We start from the raw sequence: 7,617 nt of genomic DNA, 5'->3' as shown, positions 1-7,617 counted from the left end.
TGTAAGGCAGTAAATAAAAGTTATCCTAAACTCTAGCACCAGAGCCACCATCCATCAGTGTGTTAGTGGCCATTTCTGGGTATATTTTCCCCTGCCAATAATGCATGCATAGAAGAGATGGAGAACAGATTACTTTACAGAAACAGGATGCATACAACTTAATAACATTCTGGGGACTGACTTGAACATTGGTAGATCGGGATTCCAGTCTTAAATCTGGTTCTGATATTACCTGGTTATTAATTGTTAATAGGCATCGTTAACCTATTTAACAGCCTCATTAACTAATTAACCTGTTAATTATTAATAATAAGGCACCTAAATTAGCATTTCTCATCATAAGTTTCATGGTTTCTTAAAGGAAAGGCTCATTCTTTTGCCCAGAATTTATACTTTCTTATGCAGTGTGAAGGAAAGGATGGAGCAGGAGGGGAAGGGTTTATATAATATCAGATCCTGAAGCAGAGGAGCTGAAATTTTTTGACAACTTCTACCTCTAATGTTCTGTGCATCTGTGGCTTCATATTAATTCATTTATTGCCAAATCATTTATAATTATTATTATTTTAAATAAATTATTTATTTATTTATTTTTGGCTGCATTGGGTCTTCGTTGCTGCTTTCTCTAGTTGCGGTGAATGGGGGTTACTCTTCGTTGCAGTGCGCGAGCTTCTCATTTTGGTGGCTTCTCTTGTGGAGCACGGGCTCTAGGCACGTGGGCTTCAGTAGCTGTGGCACGTGGGCTCAGTAGTTGTGGCTCGCGGGTTCTAGAGCGCAGGCTCAGTAGTTGTGGCGCATGGGCTTAGTTGCTGTGTGGCATGTGGGATCTTCTCAGACCAGGGCTCAAACCTGTGTCCCCTGCATCGGCCGGCGCATTCTTAACCACTGTGCCACCAGGGAAATCCCAAAAGTCCTGGGCTTTTTTAACAGGCTCCTGATAATCTGTCACCTGGGGGAAAAGAAAAAAAAAAAAGAAGATGACAGGTTATTCTGTGAAGACTCCAAGGGCAGACAAGAGATTTACTTTTTATTTTTCCCTTTCCACAAATAGAATTGCTGCATTTAGGATATGGCAATTTCTTTTTTGAATACCTTTTGGGAAAGTGCACGTGATTTGAAAGTCCTATGAATACAAAAAACAAAACAAAACCAAACCCTGAAGCTTCACTTAATTATTGTATTCTCTTCCCTATGAGGTGTGGAACTAATGGATTAAGATTGACGTTGAAAAATATATAGATCCTGTTGCTCAAGATTCTATAGTCACGTGAAAAGTTCTCTATATTGACTTAATTAGGCTTATCTATATCACCTAAACTGAATCACTTTAAAATACAGCCTCATGTCTGAAAATAATACAAATGCCATGTTTTGCCCTGATTCTATTAATATATATTTGTTCCCATCTTCAAAGATTTGCTGATCCTCAGTTGGCCCTGACATTACCCTTTCAAAACCATCATTGGTCTTCTAAGCCCAAAGACCCCCTCAGTCAATCCACTCTGTGTTAGGACTCAAACAAGCTGCTGGCATTCTCTTCCCCTCCTTAGTCAAAGTAGCGGCTTCCATCCCAGTGCTGTGAAACATGGACCAGAATGACCTAACCATTATTACCCATTGGGCAAGGGACCTGATAGTGTTCAAGTTGCAAGCAAGCAGGGTTTGATCTTGCTTATTCTCTTCGTAAGCTTTCTTCCGCCTGTCCATTTGTGTCTAAGACTGTAAACTAAGTCAAATTTCAATAATTGTTGAGTTGAAGATCCAGAATACTGTTAAGAGGATAAGGAATAGGTTTTTGTCTCTCCTATGATGGCCTTACAACTAGCTTCCAAGTAGTGAAACTCTGCACATTCTGCCCTGTGAGGTGTGGGGAGTAACTGGTATCTATATCACTATTATTTCCTGTTATAAAGCCCAGAGAATGCCAAATATCTGCCTACTCACCATATTCTGAGTTTCACTGCTTAGCATGGGTTTCAGAATAAAATAGTTTCTCTCTCTCCCCCTACCCCTCTTTCTCAACCCACACAAACACATACACATACCAGTAGGAATGTCATACTGCTGCCTTGGTTTCTAGAACATTTTGCTCCTTTTCTTACTCATTCTTTCAACCTCTTATTCCATTCAAATAAATAAGATTTATTCACTGCCTTCTGTATCCTAGGGAAACCACAATGAAAGAAAGATGCAGAACCAAACCTCACAGAATGTGAAGATCTTCTTCCTGTTTCCTCCTTTTGCTATTACCATGTATGTCTCTTTTCCTGGCTTCCTTTATAACACTTCTCTCCGCCTTTTCCCTTCTGAGAGTTCCTGCCCTGAGCAGGGCTGCAGTGCCCAAGTATCATACATCTCTGGACATTCCTGTTTATAAGTGTTTTCCATCAGTTGTGGTTACAATGTGTGATATACACATAGATTTTTGAAGGATTAGGGATAATTGGAAGAGAAAGTGAAGAGCAGTTGAAGCCTATGGCCATTCAAAATATGTGAACATTCTGTTCAAAAATGTTATTGTTTAAAAGAAAATCAAGGTCAAAGAACTCAAATACCTGACCCACTACCCCACTCCCACCTTTAGTCCTGAATGGTGATAAGGGCAGAATATGACATGCTCTCAGACTTCTAACAAAATGTACTCCAAATAGATTAAAATGTACAAATAAAAAAGTAGAGGGCTTCCCTGGTGGCGCAGTGGTTGAGAGTCTGCCTGCCAGTGCAGGACACACGGGTTCGAGCCCTGGTCTGGGAGGATCCCACATGCCGCGGAGCGGCTGGGCCCGTGAGCCACAATTGCTGAGCCTGCGCGTCTGGAGCCTGTGCTCCGCAACAAGAGAGGCCGCGACAGTGAGAGGCCCACGCACCGCGATGAAGAGTGGCCCCCGCTTGCCGCAACTGGAGAAGGCCCTCGCACAGAGGCGAAGACCCAACACAGCCAAAAATAAATAAATAAATAAATAAACAAAGTAAACAATGCGTTTAAAAAAAAATACATTTATAAAAAAAAAAAAAAAAAAGTAGATACCATGAAAAATGTTATGTCTTCAGTACTAAATGAAGTCATGGGTCAGAAGCAAAGACTTCCTGGGAGTACATTTTGAGGATCATCTTGTAGTTAAATTTTAGTTTAACAAAAAGCAACTGGTCATTGTATGAAAGACAGTAAGTAATAAGAGACACAAAGCTAGAAACAGAATTGATAAAAGAGTGTAACAGACCAAAAATATAAGAATTTCCTAAACCTCTCTGTCCCTGAGGTCTTGTTCTTTGATGTGTATCTAAGTCATTTTTTTCTTAATGACTAAATCACTCTTTGGTCACAGACCAGAAAACCAGCACTAGGAAGTATTCATCAGGGAGACACAAAATAATGTGGTTTGGGAATGGCATTTTTTATCTTATTTTTGAAAAAAAGAAACTATCTTAAACTGTTCATCTGGGGCACAAAAAATATCTATCTACCATTATCAAAATGATTTACTTAAGAGCCATTTAACGAGATTCATTAATTTAAAGAGATTAAAAATAGTCTGTATTAAAGGACATTTTGACAGAAGAAATAGGTTATAATAAAAGCTGAAAATCAGCAGTCTTTATCAAAGACGATGCAGAACTCTTAGCAAAATCTTCTTCATTCAAAGTGAAGTTCAAGATCTGATTCAATTAATAGCAGTCTTTAAACAGAAAATAAAGAAAGTTTGCAATAGGTCAAAGTACTGAATGTACTACTGACAAGAGCACAAAATGTTCAGTATTTTCCTAGGGAGACACCTAAAATGAGATGGAAAGGATGAAAATGGAGGGGTAAAATCACACACATTTAACAATAGAAGAAGAAACCTGGCCTAGAAAAAAAGCTAACTGTTAACAGACTGAAAACCAACTTTCCTATCCCTTGTTACCTTTGAGGTAGCAATTGTTTATGTAATCAGCGGGAGCATCATTTTCTCTCTGAGACTTGTATCTTGAGAGTGTATTATTGAAATACACTCCTTAAAAATTATATTTTTTTCTCTTAGATAGCACATATTTATACATTAGTACAAAGATATGCGCTAAATATTCCAAATGACTGCCTATGTGGAAGAGAGTGATTTTGGAATAGGTATGCATAGAAATAAATACATGAACTTTTTAAAGGAAATATATAGAAATATGCTCATGTATACTCATCCGAAATACATACATGCATATGTGCATACAACTGAAGAGTTGAAGTGTGTGCATCCTTAGGAATCTGATTGAAGAACTTTGACCACAGAAGAAACAAAGTTAGAAGGCACTGTATTCGCTGGGTCCTCTGGGAAGCAGGTGCTGAGATGGAGATGGGAACACAACAGGTTTTTTGATTGGTAATGCTTTCAAAAGATAAAAGAAAATGGAAGTAGGATTGAGCAGGGAAAGCTCCAAACCATGGTGTGCACCCTTTCCTGTGAGAAGGAAGACCAACAGAAGCAGGATTGGACAGGGAGAACCTCTGACTGCAATGTAGATTTGGAAATTCCTCAGGGGATCCAAAGGCGAGATCCAAAGCAAAGATTTCCCACGAGGTGAGCCCAAGGTTGCATGGAAATAGCCAAGTCCTGGTACCTCTGCTGGGGTCAGCCATTGGTGAGGCCTGCCCAGGAAGAGCATGGTTATGGCAGGAAAGCTGATGTGGAGCCTGAAGGCAGTAGCAGCTGGAGGCAGGTAGCTAACTGCAGTCCTTGCCTGGAACAGAAAGTTCTGCCCTGAAGGGAGATCTGAGCAGAACATTTCCGTAGCTACCACTGCAAACATTCTACCCTCTAGGTCCATAGTATTTTACTCCTTTGACTATGAAGAACATTTTAGTGGGGGAAGACACCCTTACTATATTCTCTTATTTTCTTAATAAAAAACTGAATCCCAGCCAGATTAAATGACTTGGACAGAATCTCAGATCATTTGTTAGAATGCTCAGGACTAGACTCCTTTAAGCCATTTTAAGGTCATTTTCCACTTAATCACACTTCCTTTTTTCTCAGAAAAATAAAATGTGTTTGACACTCATGAGACACTTTCTTTAAGTACTGTGTTTTAACTAGGCCTTCTGTCCTAATCCCCTTATCATTTCCTTTATTTACTGTATCTTGACACTAAACCACTTGCTGGAAACTTTCCCCATATTAATGTTTTTTTCTTTCCTGTGTTAAAATTGCTGTTTTAATGTTAAATGTCTGCAAAGGGAAATTAATATTCAAATAGCGAAGAACATATTTAAAGAAAGCTTCTTGACTGATACTCTATTCTTTTCCCCAGAGATTAATAATTTTGACCATTTCTGCTTTTAATTCTTTTGGTGGTTCCAACACAATTGTAAAATAATGGTCTATTCCTCTATTTCTCATTATACTTGACTATAAACTATGAAATACAGTGAATTTACCTGTCTTTAAGATATATACCACCTCCATGTTGCTATTGTTTGGAATTTACAAATAATTTTAAGTGATAAACTATTACAACTTCCTTATCTCTCAGCTACAGAGAATACACCTTGTTTCCCTACTATGTAATCTTTAAACCTCTTCTTCACTTCTCCCTTGTTTTGCCTCCCTCTGTCAGTTATACCATCATTTTTAATATTATGGTTTTTGATGTTTACATTTTCTGCCACAATCTAGAGCAATTGTCACCTTCCCTCTGAATTTTGAAAACAAACATACCAAGCAAGAAGACAGTACAAACTTATGTTTCTAATTCTGTGATGTTCAAATGAGAAGGTTTGGAATGTCAAGGTCAGATAATTCTCTTAGTACTCACCAGGTGAACAATTATGTAACATTTTATTTTGATTTATATAAGCATTACAGAATATTTATATGTATATTTTTTCTTTTCTATGGTTCTTTTTTCCCTCTATGGACAGAAAGATATAAATATAGATGTATATACATTTATTCAGTTACATTACATGTAATATATATTACCATCTTCAAAAAAATCACTCAGTTTATGTATGTATATCTTTTATGAAATAATTTGGTTCATTATTACTATTTCATAAATACCTTTTTTGGATCCATCTCCTAAAGCTAAAGAAACAAAAGCAAAAATAAACAAATGGGACCTAATTAAACTTACAAGCTTTTGCACAGCAAAAGAAACCATCAGCAGAAAGGAAAGACAACCTACTGAATGGGAGCAAATATTTGCAAATGATATGACTGGTAAGGGGTTAATATCCAACATATATAAACAGCTCATACAACTCAAAATCAAAAAAACAAACAGCTGATTAAAAAATGGGCTGAAGAACTGAATAGACATTTTTCCAACGAGGAGAGGCAGATGGCTAACAGGCACATGAAAAGTTTCTCAGTATCACTATTATCAGGGAAATGCAAATCCAAACCACAATGAGATATCACCTCACACCAGTCAGAATGGCTGTCATCAGAAAGAACACAGATAACAAATGTTGGCAAGGATTTGGAGAAAAGGGAACCTTATTACACTGTTGGTGGGAATGTAAATTGATGCAGCCACTGTGGAAAACAGTATGGAGGTTTCTCAAAAAACTAAAAATAGAAGTACCATATGACCCAGCAATTCCACTCCTATGTATATATCCAAAAAAACAGAAACACTAATTCAAAAAGATACATGCACCCCAGTGTTCATAGCAGCATTATTTATAATTGCCAAGGTATGTAAGCAACCTAAGTGTCCATCAACAGATGAAGGTAAAAAAGGATATATATATATATATATATATATATATATATATATATATATATATATATGAATACTACTCTGCCATAAAAAAGAATGAAATTTTGCCATTTGAAGCAGCATGGATGAACTTGGAAGGCATTATGCTAAGTGAAATAAGTCAGACAGAGAAAGACCAATACTACATGATGTCACTTATATGTGGAACTAAAAAAAAATTAAACTAGTGATTAAAACAAAAAAGAAGCAGGCTGACAGATACAGAAAACAAACTAGTGGTTACCAGTGGGGAGAGGGAAGGGGGGAGGGGCAATATAGAGGGAATAAAAAGGATTGATAATGAGATTATATGAAATCATGTGTGTGAAACTTCTGAAAATTGTAAAGCACTTTAGAATTTAAAGAATCATTCAAAAAGATGTTGATATAATTGTAGATTCACATGCATAGCTGTAAGAAATAATTGTACAGTTTAACAAATTTCCCACAATGTACTCACTAGCATCTTGCAAAACTGTGCCAGGATACCACAAGCAGGACATTGACAACATTGACAATGATACATACATTCAAGAAACAGCACGGTTCCTCCACAGCAAGGATCCCTCGTTTTACCCTTTTATAGCCACATTCACCTTTCTTCCATGCCAACTGTTGCTAAATCATGGCAGCCACTAATCTCTTCTCCATTTCTGTAATTTTACTATTTTAAGAATATTTTATAAATGTTATAATACATTATGTAACCTCTCGAGGTTGCTCTTTTTAACTCAATGTAATTCCTTTGATATTTATCCAAGTTATTGCATTTATCAATCATTTGTTCTTTTTTAAGAAAATATTCTGAGCAGTATTCCATGGTATGAGTGTACCATAATTTGCTTGACGTTTCACCCATTGAAGGACATCTGGGTTGTT

The 7,617-nt window shown here is 37.0% G+C and overlaps 1 long non-coding RNA gene across 1 annotated transcript; it reads right to left on the bottom strand.

The window, feature by feature from the left end:
- Positions 1-1,299: 1,299 nt before the first annotated feature.
- On the bottom strand, positions 1,300-6,733 carry LOC309617232. Its single transcript, XR_014237820.1, has 2 exons — positions 3,029-6,733; positions 1,300-2,681 (listed from the first exon to the last, which is right to left on the bottom strand). It is a non-coding gene; the product is annotated as an uncharacterized lncRNA (long non-coding RNA).
- Between the last annotated feature and the right edge of the window lie 884 nt (positions 6,734-7,617).

Source organism: Balaenoptera borealis, assembly GCF_965194805.1.
Source record: "Balaenoptera borealis genome assembly, chromosome: 19".
Classification (NCBI taxonomy): Eukaryota; Metazoa; Chordata; class Mammalia; order Artiodactyla; family Balaenopteridae; genus Balaenoptera; species Balaenoptera borealis.
Note: the sequence above shows the minus strand (reverse complement) of the source record. Positions and strands in the feature narration are given on the sequence as shown.